This window comes from Chlamydotis macqueenii, chromosome 9 (assembly GCF_036417535.1).
Source record: "Chlamydotis macqueenii isolate bChlMac1 chromosome 9, bChlMac1.mat, whole genome shotgun sequence".
In the NCBI taxonomy this organism is placed as follows: domain Eukaryota; kingdom Metazoa; phylum Chordata; class Aves; order Otidiformes; family Otididae; genus Chlamydotis; species Chlamydotis macqueenii.
This window is the reverse complement of record NC_141564.1, coordinates 6996701-7020534: the sequence shown is the minus strand read 5'-3', so window position 1 is coordinate 7020534 and position 23834 is coordinate 6996701. Positions and strand designations below refer to the sequence as shown.

At 45.5% G+C, this 23834-nt stretch overlaps 1 protein-coding gene across 3 annotated transcripts in view; it reads right to left on the bottom strand.

Annotated features, from left to right (window-relative positions):
* ARHGEF4 (Rho guanine nucleotide exchange factor 4) overlaps positions 1-23834 on the bottom strand; it is a 220272-nt gene that overhangs the window by 16342 nt on the left and 180096 nt on the right. Inside the window, exon 1 of one of the 3 annotated variants that reach the window (XM_086754342.1) lies at positions 12109-12699. The exons of the other annotated variants lie outside the window; for them this stretch is intronic. The gene's annotated coding sequence lies outside the window, so the exon portion shown is untranslated. Of the gene's footprint in view, positions 1-12108; positions 12700-23834 lie in introns of those variants that run through there. 3 annotated transcript variants of the gene reach the window in all.

Here is a 23834-nt window from a genome sequence, read left to right as displayed (position 1 = left end):
AGGTTGAAAAACAACTATTAATTTCCATATGAAACAACATTTGTGTGCTGGCTTTGTAATATCAAGGACAACTCAGTACATGTTCTCAAGTGGCCCCAAACCAGTCTCTAGAAGAGAAAAATTAGAAGAGAATGCAAACCCAGCCACCTACAGCTACTTCAGCTACTGCAGCTGGCAGCAGTAAAAACAAAAATTGGCTGTTTTTCTTTTTCATTTAAGTTTGTATTTCTATTTAAGTTTGTAGACAGCAGTGTTTGCAATCCAAAGGCAGTACTAACACTGATGCTTTGAAACTGAAAATGGACTGCAGCTCTAATACTGCATTGGCATTTCTGCACATCTGCAGCTGCTTTCCCTGCTGCCCATGCAGCTACAGCCCCACCGCTCATTTACAAACGCGGCACACGCTCAGGGAAGGCACCAGTAGAGCAGTGCTTGTGCAGGTTGCTCAGCGTATCACAGAAAGATGGAGAGGGGAAGAATGCTGTATTACCCCTCCAGGCAATGCCTAGGCACAGGCTGCCAAACAGGAGACGCAGCCAGGGCTATTGCAGTGGCTGCCCCTAATGAAGTCCATTACGCGTGGGCGAACAGATCTGGTGTGCCAAGCCTATGGGCTCGTTTGCATTCCAGCTACTGGGTCCCTGTTTGTCTCAGGCTGGACACCTTGACATAATTACCTCCTGTGTTCTGGTCTTGTTCTGACAGGAGCTCCAGGCAATATTAACAGAGATAAAAGATCTCGACAACTTACAGAAGGAGGGATTAAGATTCCTTTAGGAAATACTTATCTTTGAGCTGCTTCTTCTAATTGAATAAAATTTGAATAGCAAAAATGAACCCAGGAGCATCAGAAGATACTGGGAACAGGGCATTTCAGGGAGAAGGTCCCAATAAAATGGAATTACTTTTCAGCTCTGCGTCCCTAAAATAGACACATTCCACAAAGGGCACCTGAACCCAAGCCCTCCCTGGTGAACTAAAATAGTTGCTGTGAAGCCTGCATTTGTTGCTTGCCCACCCCAGAACTTATGCGTTACACACTGCAGCTGACATGGGTCAGCACATCAAACATTTATACCCTGCAGCAGTCCTGACCCCAGAGGCAAAGCATCCCTCAGCCCAGTTCCTTCACCTGTCACTTTGCTTTCAGTGTTTTTCTTCTGCCTTCTCTCATGCAAAGTACAAATACTTTTTCTGAACATGGCTAGAAGCCAGCTAGCCTCTCCCTTGCACTGAACCCACGGGATAGTTTTCACATTAGCCTGACAGCTTGCTCTTGCTTCCTTTCCAAACTTCGAGCTTTACTGTTTAACCGTGGACAACAGAGATTAAATTTATCTCATAAAGCTTCCATCATCTGAACAGCAGGCACGTAGTCTGAATGAGTTATCTTGATTGTCTTTACGAAGCATCTCCCCTTTGTGGGGAGAGACAGGCACCCCAGGGAAGGGTTCATCTTCGGCATCTATCTCAGCATGATGAATTATCCAAGCCCCTGGGGGTCCTGTCTCCCTTTGCTGCCAGGGAGGAATCTGAGCTAGCTAAGACTTGCTGCCCGGCTGCAGCGTGCCAGAACCACTGACACAACTCCACAGCCACAGCAATTCATTGTTTCTTGCTGCCCCTCTGTGTTCCAGGATGACACACGCCCTCCTTGCCACAGCGTTACACCGGCCACATGTCCCCACATGGGCAGTGGGTTGCATTCATTGCTTCAGACCTGCACACCATGCCCCCAGTCAAGCCATGCCCTGGGTATTTGTTGCCCTTTTGCCTACTGTATCAGCTGCATATTTTTTCAGCACAGATTTTTAAGCACAGAGTAAGGATAGTGGAGGACTCAGGCACTTACCAAACACTGCAGATCTCCATTCACATTTTTTTTATTTGACAGTGATTCTTTGTAACAAGTCTGAGATGCCAGTCAGCCAAGATCTTAATCCAGTTAAGTGTGCTACACTGATATTGTATAGTGCTGCTTTTTAAATCAGTGCCTGTAGTCAAACTCCTCATGTGTCATCTAGTACAGCTGCCTCCATTTGCCAAACAGTCACAATTTGTCATCACACTTACTTGGTAAGAACTATTTTCCACAAAACCATTCTGACTGGCATTAATTACGTTATTCCTTTTATTTATATCATCTGAGTCCCAATTCCCCCTCAGAAGTGGTTTGAACAGATGGGAAGAGGAGGAGGGTCCCCCCGCAGCAGGCAAGAAGCTGAAAGCTCCCTCTATCAAGTGCTACAGGAGGAGGGAAGCAACCCTTGCAGAAAGCGGAGGAGGCATAGCTGTGCTCCATGTTATTTCAGTGTGAAGAGTACAGCGTGAGAGAGCAAGCCAGGCGTGTGTCCATCTGAGTCCAGTTCAATGAGATTTTTCAAACTCCAGAGTGATGCAAGAAGTTCTCAATTCCTCATCTAAGATATGGGGGCTGATTTTTATTATGCAAAATAAATTGACTGAAATTGCTTTAGACCATTTTACTTTGGGCTGAAATAGGCCAGGAAAGTTCTTAGGGAAGAGTGGGGATAGTTACCTGTAGCTGGGGAGGACACCTACTCATCTAGATCCTGTCAGTATCCTCAGTCCCACAACCACCACTCTCCCATGACCTGTGTATTAAGGGAGTCTGCTGATTTTGGGAGCTAACATCTTTAAGCTTCGGCATAAGGAAATAACAGGAGCAAATCTGGAACCTGCTAGCACTCTGCAAAAGGTTGTCTTTGTATCACAGTTTATAGTTAAATGTTGCAGCTGCTGGTAGTGCTTAAAGTAAAGCTATAAAACAGCTTCCATTTTAACCTTTCATACAGGTTTCAAGAGGATACTTATTTAAACTTACGTCTATGAGACATTTATTTTCTGGTATAAGTGACATATACTTTCAAACTCTTACCAAACAAGCAAATACAATTCTGAGTGACAGGGTGACAAAATGGCACATGAAATTCTATGCTGACAAATGTAACACAAGCAATATCCAACACAAATGACTGACTAAATGAGCTGCAGACAGATTTAAGAAAACATCGGCTTGCTCCATCAGGGTCAGAAAGTCTGCATATCAGGAATGACTCAAAGGAAGAGAGGAACTAGACAAGGCACAAAGAGCACCATGAATCAAAAGTGGGAAGAGTTTCTAGGCCAGTACAGACCTTGAAGCTGCAATAGAGAAAGGTGAATGGTGAAGGCCTACAAAATGGTTATTCATAGTGCAAGGCTGATGGGTGCCCAGTGAAATCACCAGGCAAGAAGCTTCATACAAAGCAGTACTTTCTCCCTGTGGTGCAGAATTGAACTGTGCCACAGGATGCCACACAGCCAACATGTAGATGATTTTACGAGCAGTTAGACAAATCTATGTCCTTCAATGCCATTTAAATACATCATATCGAGATACAGCCTACCAAGGATCTTAAACACACCTAGGAAGGCGCACAAAAGAAAGAGCCAGGCCATACATGCGTCTCTTCCTGAGCAGTTACACCAAGTCACAGCTAGAAGTGTTACTGGCTGGCCCTACAGAGCTGGTCTTCGGACATCAGGGCAGTAAAAAACACAAAAGAAAAGAAATGTTGACTCTTGATATTACCCACAAATACCTCTTGAAAATGGTGAGTCTGAAAATGTTAACTTGACAGGGACAGATATGTTCCCTGAGGTCCAGCAACACTCTGTTCAGGTGGAAAATGAGCAATTGCTAACACAGTAATTACAAGGACATTAGGATGTCCTCTGGGGTAGGCTGTCATCCTCCTGGCTGGGACTTCTCAGTGGTAAGCGCAGCACTTCAGCATAACAGCCCTCACACACTGTTTATTCTACTCACACAACACGCACCAGGGCATGGAGGAAGGTGGTCCACACACCTGGAGAAGCCATTCATCCCTGCCAAATGGATGTCCCACTCCTGGCTTTTATTTTTTGTCCACAAAGGGGAGGATGAAATTGTACCCAGGGAAAGCTGGCTGTTCAGACACTGCCTGGGAGGCATTCAGGGAGGAGCCCCTGGGCGCAGGTCACAGGAGGAGGTATGCAGCCTCTCACTCCAAATGTTCAGAAAGGCCTTTACAATTAAGAGCTCAAGGACCTCAAAACCTCCTTAAGCACTCAAAGCCAGAGAACTTAAGTAACTCCAAAGCTCTAAATCAGCTTAAACAGCTTAGACTCCTCTAAGGCCTTAAAGTGTTTTAAGCATTTTAAACCCACCTAAAGCCTAAAAGTGGCTTAAGGAGCTTGAAATACTTTAAGGTTTAAAAGTGGTTTAAGTATCATTTTAAGTAACTTTTGGCTAACCCACTCCTCATACCTCTCCCCATTGGGTGGCACCTGTCACTCCAGGTTAAGGTGGGATCCAAGCGCCACACTCCCGTTTACCCCGAACAGCCCCGATCTTTGACAGAATCGCTCTTTTTACCCCCAGCTACCCCGGGGTGCTCATGGCTCAGCATGGAACCCACATCCCACATCCCCCAGCTCTGCCTGCAGCGGCTGGAGGGGGAAGCACACGACCACTCAGGGGTTTGTAAGAGGGATTGCTGGGCCAGTGCCGCAGCAGTACCTGGAAATCAGCCACACACTCTTCTGCTATCTTCTTTGGTTTCAAAGACTGGAAAGGAGTGGGGCCTGGGGTTGAACGCTCAGGTTTGAACAAGACTTTGACCTAAGGCTCACACATCTCCAAAGTTTCTAGTTTCTGGTTCCAGTTTGGCTGTAGATGAAAACCATGTCAAAACCTGACTGACTCCCCTCTTCACCTCACCAACAGTTTTGAAGTCCACATGTACTACAGAATACAAAGCATACCTGCTTAACAGGATTTTTACATTTTCTGATGCCCTGATTTTAACCATACAACCTGGGGATGGACATAGCCCTGGATGTTTCTGTTTGGTTATTCTCACATTTAAGAGTGATTGCTGGTGCATCTTTTTTATGCTACCATTTCTCAGGCACCTGAATAGAAACCATTTTCTTTAGAAAATTTTACTTAATGTTACATTAAGACATCTTTCTGTCACTGATGCCACAAACTTGCCCCACTCTCCTCTTGCTGCCGCCTGCAGCAGTACCCTTGCTCTGTGCTCTCCCATCAGCACATCCCCTTGGGACATTTCCCATCCTTTCCCCTCTTGGCAGGACAGCTCCCGATTCCACTGCCTCTCCCATGACTTAATTTTGAGATACTTCCTTTCTCTCTCCTTTTTTGCTTCCTCTTTCACCATTATTTCTTTGGACAGTGAGGAATATACTGTACAGATAGGACAATGTATCCAAAACAGTTCAGCTGCAGCTCATCCAACACAGGGATTTATGAAGAAGTGTTGCATCCTGGCTCTTTGCAGAAGAAAAGGAAAGGGGAGCATACAGTTCCCAGAGCTCTCTGCCCACTAATGACCCTTCCCCCAAAAGATACAGCAAGTTACAGAATCAGTTATAGCTTGAAGGCAAATTAATCTAAATTTGTTTTACAAATAAGGTTAAAGAAAACATTTTAAAGCAGATACAAACTGCGTTGCTAGCAAATCGCTCTGAATCATCAAAAGGTCAGCATCTCTTTGGGCTCACAGCAGGCAGTAAGCCAGAAACAGTGCACGGCTTTCCTTTTCATGTGTGTGCATGATTTAATTTTAATGGAACACATTGCAAAGAACATGCTGAAATGATTTTGTTGCTCCTGTCTCCCATGGAAACATCTCCCTTGGATTAACAGCACTGTGCCAAAGTCTGTGCAACACTGGTAGGTGCTGGTGGACATACTGGGCCGACAGAGATTGCTTGGCAATTTCCACAACCTGGCTCTCAAAGATGGTCTCCCTGCCTCAAAAGAACCGTGCACAGTTTAGTATCTGTTTTCTTTCCTCACCTTCTCTTGAGAGAGTAACCCTGCAGGTTTTTGGTGATCCAAAACTTATGATTCCCCTTCACCTACTTTCTGGTGATCTCTCTCTCAACGCACGCACAGTTTTAGATCCTTTCTTCACTGAACTAAGAATTGCTGTCTGTCCTTTTATTTGAAAATGGGGCAGAGAAAATCTGAGTATCAGATAAAGGGAAGGAAAAGAACAAAAAACCTTCACAATGTCTCACTGTCAGCCAAAGGAGGCTGCCTAGCCTTTGGTTTTGGTTAGTATCTGTAAATATAAAAATGAGTAATTTCTTTTGAAGTCCCTACAGAAGGTTCTTCCAGCTAATTATACTAAAAAAAACCCAACCAAACAAACAAACAAAAAAAACCAAAACAAAAAAAAACCACCAAACCACTAACCTCTTCATATTGCAAATGTCCCATGCTAGGTAAAGAAGACTGATTCAAGAAGAAGAAGTTGTCTTGAATCTTGGGGATCTTCTGAGATCCTCTACTATTCTGCTTTTGAATATATCAAAAAACCTGTTCCACACAGCTTCTCATTTTAGTTGCCTTGACTGGCAGAACCCTGCTGTTGTGGCCACAGGCTTTTCAGTATGACAAAGGAGTTTTGCAAAAGCAGCTCGATGCAGAGTAAATCAGGCAGCGACAGGATACCGCAGTCCCTGGTTCCCCTTTCTTGACATCTAGTAGAAATCTTCTCACTTCATAATTAGATAGTGCTTGGTACAACAAGTCCTGACTCCTGGGCACTACAGGTGTGAATTGGGATACTAAAAATACTAAGTCACAACTCCTTAGCAACCTGTCTTTTCTTAATCTCCTGCTAGAACTGTTTCATTTGGTCAGGTGAGGAAAGCTGCGTTAGGCTGCTGTCTCGCATGGCGCTTTAGATTCAGATGTGATGCCTATATACACGTTTGTATTTCCATACAGTCTCTGCCACAACACTGCAAACACCCAACATGCCAAGACTGGACAAGGTCATGATTCAAAACAACCACAAGCAGTCAAACCCAGCTCTACAATACTGTTCTGAGCCATATTACCGCAAAGGCTGTAGACACTAGGCCTATAAATAACATTCATGTACTGGCCCTGTGCAGTGGTCACTACAAACCAGCACAGCTTAGTAGAAGACAACATACTAATTCCATTCTTGAGCTGATATCCTAAATGGCTGCAACACCAAACACACACAAGATTTTTAAGTGTGGATACTGTGGTGGTTGCTCCATGCCCTGTGTCCCCTTGGCTTTGCCCAGCAGCCAGCTCTGGGTGTGAGCTGCTACAGGAAGGAAGGAGCTGGGTGAAGGCAGCCCCAGTTCCCCCAGCTGGTGGAGGCTCTACTTGCTCTGCCACCAAGGGACAGCAGAGATTCAGGTGCCCAAGGGAGAGCAAACTACCAGATTTCCCACTCCACAGTCCTTCACACCTGACTGACTCCTCTACTGAAAGGTTCAACAACATCCTCTTGGTACCCAGGGAGACATTTTTCTTTTAGCATTACCAGCACAGCTGAGCTGACTATCGCTCTATCAATCATAAACGCAGAAGGCTTGCAGACGCGCAGCAGGACAGACAACGCCATTGTGGGCCTTCCGCAGGTCCATGCTACGGCTTCGAGCCACATTTCCACCACTGCCCAACGCAGACATAGAGTGGGTGCACTATATGTGACAACCACAGCAGTACCAGCCAAAGAACAGATACAAAGATTCAAATAAGACATCATTTTATTCCAGAGTTTCCAGCACAATCTGTAGTTAACAAGCCCAATGACATGGCATAAATAACAGGTACTCCCCCTCTTAAATGCTTTCTTTAACCTACGTAATGGGACATTTTTTTTCTTTTTTTTTTTTTTCTTTAAATCAAAACACTGGAAGTATTAATTAAACGTAATTGTTGATGGTATCATCCTAAATGCTTACTGTGTTTCTTATCTGGCCAGCTCATGCCTTAGATTCCAAGAATAAATCACAAAGACAGCAGATACCACATATCACCACAAACGAGTTTAGCCTGGGAGAACAAATTAAAAAAAGATACAATCTAAAGCCCAGAGCTCCCTTTGGAAATGATGCCTTGGTCTCACTCCTCTTCATAGATGCTCTTTGCACTTGTGAGGCTCAAAGTAAAGCAAAGCTCTTGCCTGTTAAATGTTCTGGTGAACTTGTCCCACGCAGGGGCAACCCGAACTACCCATGCGAGGCTAGAGGAAGCAGCACCCTGCCCCATCCCCACACGCCACTTTGCTGTGCGGCTGGAGCACAGCAGCAGCATGGGGAAAAGAGCGGAGGCACAGCTCTTACTCCGCACCCCAGGGAGGAGCAGTTGTCATCCAGCAGCCACTAAACAGCCCAGCTGATGTGACTTGGCCCACAGCAGGAGCAGAGAGCACAGTGGGCACCAGGCACCCCAAGTGCTTTGCAGAGGGGCAGCATGGCTGTGCTGCTCCCTGCCTGGGGCTATGGCCCAAATGCCATGGCAGAGCCTGACGTTCAGGTGACCGCCGGGAAGGCAAGCATAGCCTTCCTGCAGAGCACCCATCTCTTGTGTCAAATAAGTGGACCGAGAGCAAAGAAAAAGGCTAACCTTGTTGACTAAAATGCCAAAGGCCTCTAATTCCCCACCATCCTTCTATCACCACCTACAGCTCCTGCACATGATTCAGGGATCCTTCACCAGCTTTATTTTTCCTAGGCTTTATCGACCATCACAGCTTCTTTGGCCAAGATCTGAGGCAGGCTTGAATGAGTCACAACTAATATCAGAGTGATTAACGCTTATATGTCAACTGCAGCTTCCAGCTGAATGTATACAGCACTAGGTGAAGTTGAGGAAGGAGAAAAACACTGGGTTCCCCATAACAAAAGTCTACACATACTTCAGGATTAGTCATGTATCAAACACCTAGACAAGCAGTGGAAAGAGAAAATTAAAATTCGTCTAACATTAAGAGGAGACGTGTTCCCAGGCTCTTAGCAACCAGCATTAACACCTGCAGCAGGCAGTGTTATAACATGTATCTCCAGTGAGTACTCTGTAATCTTGCAATTTGTCTTATCAGAATTTTTAAATGCAAGAACAATTCTACTGTTTTGCTCCCAACTATTCTGGTACCAATAATCTGATTAAATTGCCCTATGCAGGAGTAACACAAATTGCCCCATACAGGGAAGGAGGAGGCAATTTCACCGGGGGTTGCATTACCTTTTTCTATAACATATTTTTCTTCCAGGTTGTCCCTCACTGTCCTGGCCATTCCATAGCCCTTGAAGAAAACAATTATTTGCTTTATTTCTCCAGCAGCAGGCAGGTCTTCTCCCACTGGGGAAATCTTGAGTCCTTTGTGACAACAACTGCAACGTGTCCCAGAGGGGCGAGCTGCCCTGCAGGAAACAATGCCGCAGCTCTGTCCCTCAGAGGCATTGACTGCCCAAACTCATGGTATTCCTGAGACTTACAGTTTCTCTGTACTACCAGCAGCGAGCATTTTGGGGTGCTGGATCAGCTGTTACCAAAACACTCCTCCACCTCCCATTACATGCACTGGCTGCTTCTGCACAAGCTTTGATGTGTCAGAGAAGCAAAGGCAAATGGCTCTGGCTCCCTGACAGAGGGAGGGACACAGCTGCCATAGCTGGGCAGAGCAAAGGGAACTTGCTGGAAATAAGGACACCATGCCAGCTATGGTGTAGGAGTGGTGAAAATGGGCCAGAGAGAGAAGGGAAAGAGGAGGCTGCAGTGTTGGGGGAGAACTCACCTGCTTAGAGCAGGACTGGCCTGGCCCAGGTTTGGCATTCAATCTCTTCGAAACCCAGCACTGTCTTTTAGCAAGCAGCTTGAATAGGGCGTCCCCAAACTGCACAAGCAGCAGCTGGCAGAGAGTGAATTACTTCATCACCATAAGACCAGCTCCAGCTACCTAATCGATTTTGCAGGACACTAAGTAAGTTGTTCCTGGAAAACTCCCCTGCAGTGCCTTCCTAGGCAGAGTGTAACAGGCAGCTACAGTCTCCAGTTCACCCAAGGAGCACTTCAGTGACATGACATGGATCTAAACAAGAGCATGAGTCACTTCGTGGATCTAGGATCAGTCTTGGCGGCAGACCTTAGTGCTCAGCTTACCAACTACCACACACGGCTTCTACGTGTTGAGCCAAACATTCGGATTATGAATGGAGTTGACCTCCCAGATACTCTCGAGAGCTACGCGTGCTCGTGCAGACCTGGTGAATAACCACAGTTCTCATTTAACATCAGTGTTTTGCATTATTTCAAGATACAGAGCAGGCGACACCACAGTAACTGACAGTTCAAACACATTGCAGGGGCTGCCATGATGCTGCAGCCTGTTACTGCTCCCAACTGCTGTCAAGAGCGAAACACTCACCCACTAGAGAAGAAGCGAGAGCTTCTGAACGCTTGAGCACTTTCAGAGCCTGCTCAAACCTTGTGCATCATCTACCCTCGTTAGCAGACGCCAAAAGCTTTCTGTCACTGACACCTATGACCCCAAAGACATACTTTGGTCCTCCAATCTGCCATTTGAAGACTGAACTATGCTTTCCCATCCTTTACTTTTCCTTTCCAATAAACAATCTTTTTTCCACTTTATACCATAAGGTTCTGATCTCAGGTGTAACTAAAACCATAGGTAAATTTTAGAGGGGAGAGAAAACAGATTTGTCTGAAAGGCAGTGTTGTGTGCCGAGGCTTGGTTTTTTCTTTTTAAATGGTAACTTCAGAAAACAACATATACTGGATAGTTCCAGGGGCTGTTTATCACAATGTCTATCTAATAAGAGTTAATAGCCTCATGTGAGATTTTTAATAATTCAGAACTGTTCACATACATAAGAGATTCCCGGAAATGTGCAGCGGGCTGGGCTCTGCTGCTGCCCCACACCCAGCACTGCAGGAGATCCTCCCCTCAGAGAAAAGGATGTTACATACTCAGATGTAACTCCGAAAGGAGCTCTGCAAGTATAAATTTCATTTCTTTGTGTGCTAAGGTGATGTGGTTTTGTACAACACTAATGTATTACACACAATCACATAAATAACTGGTACAGAGAACATCACTCATGATGACAGAGACAACGTCAGCATCCGGCCTTTCTCAACATCAGATCAGACTCCAGGAGACGTAAACATTCAGGTCTGAAAGCACTGCAGTAACTTCAACCATTAGTGCCAGAAAATGCACTGCCCTCGTGATAGCTGTACTTAAATTGCAGATTACCTAACACACAAAATGAAGGATCCTGCTGAATTTTAAAGGCTTGAATATTTTGCACAGTCTCCAGCACAAATGCAAGCAGTGCACCGCGGCTTCCTTTCCAGTCTGTCTTCCTCCAGGAACCGGTCTCCTTCAACGCCATCAAGTAGAGGGTTGCTCCACTGAGGTGCCAATGCCTGGAAGTGCTGTCATGTACAGGGCTGCCGACAGGACATTATCAAGGTGAACAGACCTGGAGTGAGCACACTGCTTTGCTGCCCTTCCCTCCTAATGGGTCTACAGCAGTGCTCCTTGAGTCGCTTCCCCGCTGGGCGTGGCTGCTGCTGGCCACTGAGAAACACGTGGCCTGCAAGCAGTGTCCTGTGCTGTGGTTCTGCCAGCCATTTTAATACACGTAGCAGATAAGCACTGAGACTTAATAAAGTAAATGGGATAAAAGCCAACAAAACACTCCTTCCACCCTGCTGCAGCGTTTATCCAGCCTTAATTCCTGATGCACTCGATCGATCAATCACTTTGGCTAATTAGGCATTACTCATGCCACTGAACAGCGCAATGTTCACAATGGCAGAGCAACAGAGGCATTATGGGGTTCAGCTTCTTACAGCAGGTGTTTACCTGTAGCAGGTCCTTGTGTAAGGGCTTGTTTTAGGATGACTGTCCCCCTGCAAACAAAGCAGCAGCACTATCGGCTTCTCCAGGGCTAAGTGCTATGTATAGGCACAGTATTGTCATCGTCAGGAATCGAGGCTGATTAGTGCCACGGAGAGCGGTTATGATTAAGCAGGTTGGCTCTGTTACCTCTTTCCCTTTCTCTGGTTTATCGGTGATCCAAATTGCAAGGCACAGGTCACGACAGGAGGAGAGCAAGTGGAGCAGGGTGGGGAAGGAGGTGATGATTGAAAAACAAAGGAGGGATACTCCGAGACACACAGTTACTGTAACGGCAGACAAGCAGACCAGAGGCAGACAACGACATGCTGACCTGCTGATTTGTTGCCCAGTCCTGGAAACCCCCATGCACCACACCACTACTGGCAGTCCTCCTTCAGTGAAACGCCAAAAGAAACATCAGCACCACGTTGACGATGATGAGGAAGAGGAGGATGACAAAGACCACTACCCGCTGGGTCTCGGGGTTCATGTTGCAGCGGAGGAAAGTGTGAAGCACGCTCCATTTGTGCCTGCTTCGCTCGGGGACCTTTGCCATAGCCTCAGCCCCCAGTTTAAAAAAAAAAAAAAAAAAAAAAAAAAAAAAGAAAGAAAGAAAGAAAGAAAAAAAGAGACGGCAGGCTTCTTAGCTTCTTAAGTGACTGCTGTGCAGTCCAGAGCAGGGGCACGGATCGGGGCAGAGGGCTGTGAACAAAAGCTGTTTTGCAGTTCTCAGAAGCAGACGCCTAAACGCTTGGGCACAGCCATTGCCGGCCCGCACAGCACGCGTGCCGAAACGCCCCTTCCCCACCCCCTTATCTCAGGGGGACGCTGATCAGCGCATCCGCGGGTTTCCACATCTTCGCCATGGCTTCAGCAGCAGGAAGACGCCGAAGTCCTCCCGGCAGGAAGCGGGAGCCCGCCGGAGCCCCGCAATCCGGCTGCGATGCCGGCTCTCCAGAGAGCGGCTCGGCTATTTGCCGGCCGCCGTCTCCAGGATACGCGCAGCCCTAGCAACGCGGCAAGCCCGGCCCAGCGCGGCCCGGTGCCGGGGAGGCTTTGGAGGAGGAGGGTCAGGGGCGGATTAGGCGGCCGCCGCTCTAAACCCTTCCACCCGCGCCAGGAGCAGAGCGGCCCCGCCGGGCGGCCGATCCCGCGGCGGGCGGGGCTGGGCAAGGGCGCGGCCGGGGCACCCGCGGCTTCCCGCACGCCCCAGCGCGTTACAAGCTGCGGGGTGTTCCCCAGGAGGACAGGGGTCCAGCAGCTCTGACCAAGGGTCCGGGAGAAGCGGCTCCGGTTGGGCTCTGCCATCCCTTTCCCGGCGGGATCCTGGAGCCAGGGTGTCTGCAGGATTTGTCCGCCTCTGCGGGACCAAGGCAGTGAAGTGTCTGCAGCCAGAAAACCTCCAGCCAGCTCTGCAGAGCCCTAAACGTGCTCCTGGGCGCTTAACGTCTTGCTGCTGGACTGCGAAGTTCCCCAAGCATCAAGCTGCCTGGGGTACACTCACAGATGTCCCAGCCTAAGCACAGCTCCCACCACTGTCTGCTCGGGATCGGGATGAAAAGGCATTCCTCCTTGGAAAGGCCACGGTGGTTCTTGGGGACCACCCATCACAGACAGGCTCTTGGACTGCAGCTGCAGCCTTTCCTTTCCTCTAGCCAGCAAAGCAGAGCCCACCTTGTACTCAACAGCCATCACCCAGGAAAGGGAGAGGAGGATCCAGTACTCAGGACCTTCATCAATGGGAGGCAACTCCACATCTTCCAGTTCTACACACTCACCCTCCACACACCCCTTCGCGAAACCGAGAAATAGGAATCCAGCCCCTGGAGCTGGGGCCACATGATACAGCAGCTAGTGCATGGAGCTGGGGGCAAAGAGGATGACTCTGCACTTTACACAACAGTTTCAAACATGAAAAAAAAAATGTGTATGCACACATACACACACATTCCTAGGAGCAGAAACCAGAAGTCATGGCTCCCCCTTAAATATACTAACTGCTAAACACGTATGGTAGCATCCATGTCTGGGAAGGGCAATGAGGGAGCAGTGTGATGTGGGTACAATCAGAACACACTCAGCCGCTCTCACAATTGAGAGAATGCATTTTCTCAGGTGACAGCACATATTGTATCCTGGAACACAGCAGGAGAGAGATTTAAAAGTGAAAAGGTTTAAGAGTTATCGCTGGGTACTTTTCTTTCATTTTGTTTTTTACCAAATTGTGAGGAACCCACAGAAGTAACCCCCAGAGGTAACCCCCCTCAGCTGGGGTTATACAGAAAGCGCTAAGCAGTCAAACAACTCCCACTGTCTCCTTATGCTTCCATAACATTTAAGATATCTGTCTTTTTTAGGCATTATAAAATTAAGTCTAGAATTATTTCAGCTTGCTTGTTTCTGAACTTAAAGATCCTGCAAATCTCCGTATCTATAGCCTAAATAGAGAACAAGGGGAAAAATGCGTAGGATGAGGGCTTCGGCTCTCAGTGCAACTTCAAGACCTGGTAAGCAGAACCTCTAAACGGAGCAAACTACTGGCATCCACAGGCTGCCCAAGCACCCAGGTATTTTCGAGTTGTTGGCCTGCATTGGCTTGATGGCTTTGAAAAAACAATTCTCACCGCCATATGCACCACAACATAATGCTTCGATGCCTAAGCTTGCAGACTTCAATTTAATGGTAGTTCTTCAAGTCCACAGCTGACTCTCATCATTGCATTGCTCAACACCTGGGCATTCTGCAAATCTTGTCTGGTTTTGAAGGCTTTTCATGAATGGATTGAGTTTGGGCATAAGCCACTGAACAGTATTTGGGAGGGCTGCGGATCTTCAGGAAAAGCTAATAATGGTGAATAGGAAGCAGGATCACACATGCTGCTTTGAAACCTGCACAGCAACTACCATCTTCTCTAGTCTTGGTTACACTGAAAAGAAATAGCTGAACTCCAGTGACCCACCACGACACTGGTGACTCAGGCTGACAGATGTATACTGTTGGTACCACAGGATACTGAGCAATTTCTAACATCCATGATGATGTAATTCTCGAGTAATCTCCTGAAGTCTTTGCCACTCATAAACACGCTCGAGCATTTGAAAGCACAGAAAGTTTGACGGAAAATCTATAAAGACATCTTAAAAGGGGAAAGTAGCTTACTTCTTGGACACTGCTCTGAGACCGCTTGGAAGAAGTTGGGAGGAAACTGATACCATGATGAAAATGCAGGGAAAAAAGATGAAAAATTGTAACGGAGGGTGCATTTTCACCTAACTTTGTTGGAGCTGTCTCTAAGAAACATCCTAAGCCACAGCTATATTCCCTTGCTTTTCTGATGCCCTAAGTGCCTAAGTGACACCTAAGTGCCCTCCCGCGCTACATTCCCTGGGCACATATAACATGTTTACCTTGTGTACATCTTGGAGCATTATACAACTACAGCTGCAGTCACCCTTCTGACCTCACAGTGAATAAGCAAGCATGAGTAGAAACTGGTCTTGACAAGGACAAAAACCTCAGAATGACTCAGTGTGACCTGGCTTTTGTTTTCACCTCCCATGCAGCAAATCCCCTCACACAGTCCTTTGCAGAGTGTGTGCACGGGGGAGTTACTTCCACAGTAACTACAAGTGTTTACAGTGTTGGGGGGGCCCTCTCCAGCTCCTGCCGAACGCTGCTAAACACCATGTGGCATTTTTCTATGACAGAAGTAAAATCACATTCTTATTCCTCACTGATCAGACATGCTTCTATGATAGGCATCAGCAAGAAGTGAAATAGCTAAAGGTTTAACCTTGTAGTAAGGTGGAATTTAGTTTGTGTAACTATCACTGAGGGAGCATATTTCAAGTAAGTGTTGCACAATCTTCATTGGAATCTAATTTGCAATTGTAATAATTTACTTCCAATCCTTCCTTTAAGAGCCATCCTCGGCCAGGACTGCACCAAAGGAATATAACGCTGCCACTCAAGTGGTGAGCAGCCTTGAAGGCCTGATCGCACACAAAGCCATGCTGCAGTCACTGAAGCTGGTCAGTGATGAAGCCTTCAGAGAGTAAGTTAGTCAAGAATCCCCAGTCTAATATGATATCAAGCAGAAACAGAAAGACACTCCTTTAATTTCATCAAAATGATACTAATTACTGTCCAGCCCTCCCTCGTCACCTTGCTTGTACGTGTGGTAAATGAGGCCTAAGCTTTTGAAGGCCATTTCAGGTGTCAGTTTTAGGAGGCCAGGAGTGTACAGGCAAAACCACTTGTCTGCCAAATAAAAAGAGCATTTCAATATTGCACCAGCTGAACTGGGAACCGAAAGGGACATGTACATAAACGTGGAAAAATTAATAACTGTAATAAGCAGCACAGGTGCTTCAGTAGAACAGGCAAACAACTGAGGACATGACAAGCAGTGAAGTTGTATCCAGTGCACTGGGAAAACAAAGAGCACATTCCCCAGAGGGAGGTTCCCACAGGCAGCCATGCAGAAGGGACCAGCCCCGCCATCGGCATCTTTCCCCTCTCTCACAAGAGAGCAGACTCTGAAAGCAAAGCTCCGAGTAGTGAGACAGAGATCATACTAAAGCACATTTCTAGGACTTCCTATACTTGACTTCACACAAACAGGGATGTGTTTGCTACAAGACACACAACGCAAGTCAACTCGTCTTAAAGCCAAGGACACATTAGTATTGCAAACACAAAAAACTGCTCTAAAAATCACTAGAGGAAAAAAAGAATACTCTTATGGGTCATTTCTCAATTCCCTCTCTCCAACGAGGTGAAAAATGTGTCAAAATATTAACAAGTAACAAAGGAGAAGTGGTGCTGCAAGTGACCCTGGATTAGGCCCATCTGATACCCAGACCACACCTTTTGCCCCAGCCGCGCTGCCTCGTTCTCTGCACAGGGCACAGAGCATGGGCAAACCAGGCAGCCAGCTCTGGTCAACAGAGCTGCGCATACCATGCAAACCCAGCACTGGGTATGCAAATAGTAACCTCTTTACAAGTTTTCCTAAGCTGTTCCTAAATAGGGTATTTTCTGAGGTACCATTACTGTCTCTTCTTACACCAGTGAAGCCACAGACACAAATATGAGCTTCCCTCTAGTTGCCATCACTGCCATTCAGATGCTGTGTATACGGAATTACAGAGGAAGAGAACACATTCAGCACACACAGAAACCTTCACCGGTTCAACAGCCAAAGTAACAAATTTCACCTGGATCCATATGATTGGGGTTCTTTTCCCCATTTTTAATCTTTTTTTTTTTCACATAAAAGTCACCAAATTATTACTGCTCTTTTCACAACAGAGCTGTTGAAGAGCTTCTTGGGGAAGAAGCTTCTATTTTTTTTTTTTTTAACTGGGTGATGAAAATACTTCCACCTAATAACACTGGGATGATCAAACCCTTTCAAATGCATCCTTCAAAAAAGAATCCAGGCTCTGAGTGGACGTTCAATGGACGAATTCATACTCAGTTTTCAGTTCAGCAACTAAAAACAAGGACTGAGAATGAAATTGCAAGAGGGACAAACATTGCTACCTATAAATCAATCCATGAAAACCAAGTTTCCTTAACTTCCAAATATTCCGCTATCACACTTTGCCCAGCAACCATCAGCCCTGTTATACATTGAATTAACCTCAGTAACAACTGCAGCTAACACCTCCCAAAAAGATGTCATTCACAACTGAGCCATGGCCAGAAAACACCAGAACAAGTACAGCTTCTTAAACTGCATATGATCATATATTTCTGAAATGGAACACAGTCTGTCAAAAGCCCACGATTTGCTCTGAATTTTACAGTGTGTAACACACTGTTACTAGAGCACAGTTACTCCCACTGCATGCTTCTCTAGTTTGCACCGCATGGTTTAAGCCCACACAGCTTTTACAGCCAGTACTTCCCTGGACAGTTTACTCACGCAATACTGCCAAAACGATACAAGTTGTTCTCTTGCTTGAGTACTAAGATTCACAAGATAACTATCAATGGAAAGAAAACTGGCCTGACAGTTTCTTTGTATAGTGCATAGATTAAGACATAGCCACATTGGTACACTGCCAGAAAAGCAGCCATTTGGATGGGCCACCCCTGACAACAACTGAAAAAAAAAAATAAAATTAAAAAGACAGAATCTGCTTAGCAACCAGTCTTTTGCTTTCAGGCTCTACTAAAGCTAGAAAATCTCCCAAATTCTCCTAAAGCAAGATTTATTTTCAAGAACAGCAAGAATAACTATAAACATGTTTGAAGCATCTGGGAATTATTGTCACGGCCTAAAGCTCCGGTATCAGAGGAACAGTGCTGCTGCTGTGAGCCACATACCAACACAACACATCCCATGCGCTGCTGTGAGCTGAGGCAAGGGAACTTCCAGCATCACATAGAGAAGATGACAGATTTCCAGGGTGGATTGGACTAGTGCTGGGCATGCATCCGAGTTTGACTCAAGGTGGAAAATTCTCTCTCAATATGAACAACAGATGACAGGCAAGGGATGCAAACAGGAATGGCCTGAGAAACAGAACAAAGCATGTTACGATTGATGTGGAGGAGCAAGCAACAAGGAGAGAGAAGCAAAGACAGGCTGGTACAGTCCATGCAATAGCCTAGGAAAACAGATCTTTTCAATACCAGATTGGACAAAGGCAGAACAAAGGACGCTGTAATAATGATGCTCTGAAATAAAGATAGGCTGAATGGGGTATATGGTAAGACGGGTGGATAGCAAAGGAAATGCTGCATCTTAGAGACCTGGTAAGACTAACAGCTTGAATGCAATAGCTAGAAAGGGGTCAGAATAGAAGATAATACTCTTAGTACAAGCTGAGGAACAGACAGAGTGGCAACAACATCCTTAGTGACCAAGGGAGGAGGTGTTCAGGAGGTCATAGAAATAATTCTAATGCTTTTTTTTTTTTCAGCTATCCTGGTTTTTGAGCTGAAAAATCTGACAGTCATGGATAAGACAGAGAGACAAGGAATGGTCTTCATTTGGGCACTACGTGGGCTGGAACAGAGAAAGAGGCAGAGAAATACTCTGAGAGGTCAGGGAAAGGAGAAAGGGAACAGGCATAGGTAGAATTGTGGGACCTCAAGCAGGTGAGGTCAGAGGAAGCTGCAATGAAGCCAATGAAAATAAACTGGATGAGAAGAAAGGGATGAATACCAGTGCAAGGTGAGTGACAAGACGAATGTGGTGACTAACACAGAGTAGAGGAAGATGCATAACGTACAGAGCTGAAAAAAAAAAAAAATCAAACAATAAAGGATAACCCCTGTAAGAGTTTTTAAGAAAGGTGGCTGGAGGGCAGTTGGAACAGGGGCAAGCTTTATTTTTTTGGTTGTTGCTAGAGCATAAGACTCTTTCTAACTATACAGGAATTTTCAAGAAAGTCATGTCGTTTTGGACTGACATATTCTGTTGAGCCCACACATTATAAAATGTGAGTACAGGGTTCCTTTAGCTGTCATCTTCACAAAAATGCATTTGGTTGCAGAGCAGTGTTATTACACTTCTCTGATTGCTCAGCCTCCTCACCTCTCACAGAATATACCAGACTTGTGGATGTAGAAAACAGGAAAACTGCTTACAAGTAACAGCTCTGTAAAGTTCTTCCAAGCTGGTATATAATAATGTTAATTTGAGAATCCTCCTTTGTTGTCTTCTGATGCAATTAAAGGAGCCATAGCAGGGCTGGGGAGAACAACAAGCTCCATGGAGTATGAGAAGGAGAAAAGCTATGAGAGTGTAAAAAACATACACGAGCTGTGTATAAGAAACAGGCTAGACATTTGTATTATCCTACACAACAGAAAAGCAGGGCAGAAATTTTACATGGTCAAGTGGCCTTCTGAGGCCACCTTTTCCCAATACCTCTGAAAAAAAGTGCCGCAAAACCTGCAGCCTGAAGAATAAGTCCCGATGGGCTGTTCTCGTGAGCCTGCCCCATCAACCAAGAAATCAGTAACAATCTAAGATACAGCTCAGAAGCAAACTTAATAAGTGGCTGTCGAGATGCTCAGCAAGGCAAGGATAGGGAATTGATAGTCCCAACAGTAAATGAACAAGGTGCCCCTCTGCTTTACTAGCAAAGCATCCATTAGGGACAGAGGAATGTGAAAAAAACCAGGATATTCAGTTCATATTGGATTGGTCAAGTGGCCTGCTTTCTTTTCACAAAATCTGTTAACAGGAGTACTTGCCAGTGGCAAGACAGCAGAATAGCCCGAAGCAGGATCCTCTCTAAAGATTATAGATAAAAACAGCTAGAAGTAGGACTGAAAAAAAAAAAAGAAAAAAAAAAAGAACCCCCATCAACACCTTTTTAGGTCACTGTTCCCTACAACTGCACCTGCCCCTCAACCCAAAACTGCAAGAAAGAAGCTGAACTTGAAGTTCAACTGCTGTAAAGCATCACACGTGCTCCTGTCCTCTGAAGCCCCGATCACACTCCACAACTCCATGCAAATCTGCCTGACAAGTATGTGCCACATGGAGGTGCGCACGTCAGTCCCATACTGCTAGGGACAAAGGCCGATCTGTTCGCCTGTGCATGCGTGTTCAAGAGTGGGAGTAGTGGGGTTAATGCAAGTAACATTTCCTCATTTTGCTGCAAGGAGCAGGCGTATGACTGACCTATACTGGAATAGCGGCTCTCCCAGGGCATGCCAAGGGCACCGAGCAAGGGCTGACCACAAGTGCCTCAGAAGGAGGGGGACTCTTTCCATGAGCCTCAAGAAAAGCAGGGTTGGCACTTCAGCAGCTTGCTTGTTCTGGCTGATCTTTCTTCCCTCTGCAGCACCCACAGTTTTGCTGCTTTTATCTGAGTGGTAATATAAAACTGCAAGGAATATGCCAGTGCCTTCACTGCATTAAAGCATGACTGAACTTGCTGGTAAATCTGCCCCCAGCGTACGGAGCGTAGGACAAGGGGCCTTGGTCACAGGACAGGGCTGAAGCTGACAGGAAAGATCTTTTGAGGGATAAACAGTGCTCTCTGAAGGGCCAGAAGAGTCAGGAGGGATTTTATTTTTCTACCACAGGGTTCAAATGTCTTCTGGAGATTAGGAAAAAAAGAAAACTGCAGAGAAGAGCTGCTCTAAATCAGGGTTTGGAGAGAGAATGAATCCAAGAAATGTTCTGATATCAAAACCATGCTGAGAGAAACCTGAGGCACAAGTATGGTATAAAACCAGATATATTAACTCCTCTGTCTCTATGCAAGCACTTAAACCTGGAATAACCTCTACGCTAACCTTCACCCAGCATTCCTACTGTCACATTCCTTCTTTATCCCCTTCCCTCAGCAAATCCTTGTACTCCAATATCCACTTTCTTATTGTGCTGTTATCCACCACAGGTGTTTCTCGAACTAGTGAACTGAGGCATGGACATCCCAAACCCCATATTTTAAAATAAAGACACTGGCAGAGTGAATTGTAGCAACAAGATTCTACAAAACAGACTTGTCTTTGTACATCATCAGGCTACCATTTCAAGCAAGAATAACTGCAGTTTAATTTATGCTACACTTCTGAAGTCAGACCTTAGAAGGGGTGCAAATATTGCAGTGCTTCTAATGCTTTTCCTCCCACAGACCAGTAGTGGAGAATTAGGTACCAAACCAAGGATCCCTGAAAGCCAAACGAGGAGCTGCCAAGGATACCTAGTAAGAAACATTAAGAACAGGGACAAATTCCTTCTCTGTATCAGACAGAGGGAAGGTTTGGAAGCAAGGCTCCCACTTTATACATGAATGGTGAAATCACTCATCTTCACCTACTCACCAGTTATCCTTGGCTGTTGTGGCACAGGGGCCAATCAAGCATGTGCACACCACAATCAGGTCCTGCAGGCAACACTGGTTGAAGGATGACAGATTAGAAAACTCATTATTAGGTGCATGTGAGAGCCCTCAGCTGGTAAGGACCATCAGGACCCCAGAGGGTTAGCACCCACCTGCCACGCTAACTCAAGTGAACCAAAACAAGGATTTGGTAGTTTGCCCTACAGGATACAACAACACTGATATGGATTAAGAGTTCATTTAACAAGATGCCAAAATACTGGAAGCTAGTTGCAACCTTCACCATAAAGAGACAACCACCTCTTGTGATTTGCATCAGTAGACACACCATGTTTTCTTTAAGCAGTGGGAAGCAGACAGAGTTCTAGGAACCCACTGATAGACTGAATAAAATACAGGCAGACTTTGAGATTTTTTGGCAGGAGTAACTTCAGGACTTAAAACATTGTTGGATCTTTTTTTCTCCAAGGGGAAAACGGTTTGTGGAGCCAAGCCTCTCTATACACCCCAGTAACTAAGAACACATTTAATGCTGGCAAACAACAGACATTATTAAGAGTCCCCTAATACTCACAAGCTATCATTAATAAGCGTTAACAGAAGCTATGAGAGTCTTTAAAATGTAACAGCTGGCAGGGCTGATGTAAGAACTCCAAAGTCATCATGCTGTCTCCAGTTATTTCCTTTGAGTGATGTATTTAGGTCTGCTTTACAGCCACAGATGAAAGTTTGGGCAGTACCTTCTCTTCTTTAAACATGTCAGTATGTGTCTGGGGACACACCCATGCCCACAAAGAGGTGAAACACAGAGGCTACCTCTCCTGTTCTGCTTCTTCAGTTTGGCTCCTGGAAGGAGGAGTTAGGTCCATTCAGAGACCAACCCCATAATCCAGTCATTCCCTTATGCATTTGCAGGGCCCTTGCACCGCAGCACCTCAGCATTTTTGTTTAGGAGTTAAAAGTCTGACAGACCCCATGTGCTATTCTTGCCCTAAGAACTAAGCTAAGCTTGGGTTTTTTTTTTGTTTGTTTGTTACTATTGAGTATCAGATTAATAGGGCTATCTAGAGAAAGCATGAGTCTAGCAAAAAATTATGTATTCTATAGAAATGCTTCTGTGTGGATTGAACTCCTGATGGTCTATGAATGCTACAGACCATAGCATACCTGGTATGGGAGCTACCTACCCACACCTCACACCTGTGTGGGAACAAGCAAAGGGCTCTCTGCATGACTGCAAGTGTGAAAGCTTATCCCATTTCTCCCACCTCTCCAAAAAACCCCAACATCCACTTGCAAGACAGTCTTTCCTCAGATGAGGATAATCCAGTGCTGGGTGAGCTACACTGGCTTCCATCACCCTGTCTTCACCTCCAGCCTGCGAGGGGAGGATCCCTTGTGCAGGGGATTACCAAGTCCTAATGCCGACGACGGCATGAGAAAGCGTCTCGGAGCAGCCACAGCTGCCCATGGTAGAAAGCAGAAATATAGCTCTGGCGACCCTTGGGACCACTTAGCTCCTGATCCTGATGTTTGATGAGACATAATTGCTATAGACTATTTGAATATACTGATTTGCTTTAAATCCATTGCAAAAAGCCGTCTGAAACAACCTTAGAAGTTTGCAGACCTGAGAACTGTAAAAACAAAATCCATGAGGCAGTAAATGAAGTCACAATTCTGACTCCATACTCTGAACATTCACATCTGAGCCCTATACAAAGTTACTCAAGCACTTGGGACCCAAAAGTCAGATCCAGTAAAGATTTGTCCATTGGGGATCATTATTTCTTGTCCTTGACAGCACTGAGCTTTATACAGTGCTCTGCAAATAAATCACAACTGCTGCTTCTGGACCACAGTTGTCAACCTTAGTTGCAGAAATACGCAAGACACAAATGGGGCAATTAAGTCTTCCAGAAGAAAAAAGAAAAAAAAAAAAAAAAAAAAAAAAAAAAAAAGAGGAGCAGGGGGGTGGTATTTGTTAACTGGTTTCTATTTGCTTTAGTATCAGTTGGGAGAGCAATATACTCACATTAAGATATAAAAGTGGTAATAAATCTCCTCTCCCATATTACACAGGAATGTTATATATTGTTTCCATATGATCAATAATTCTAAATGTATTTTCAGTCTGGAAATTTGTTGTGACCATAGCTTTTTCAGTCTATTCTGTACTCTTAAAAAAAGAGCTGATAACATTTTGTGGCACTATTTTAAATTTTCTGTCTTTTG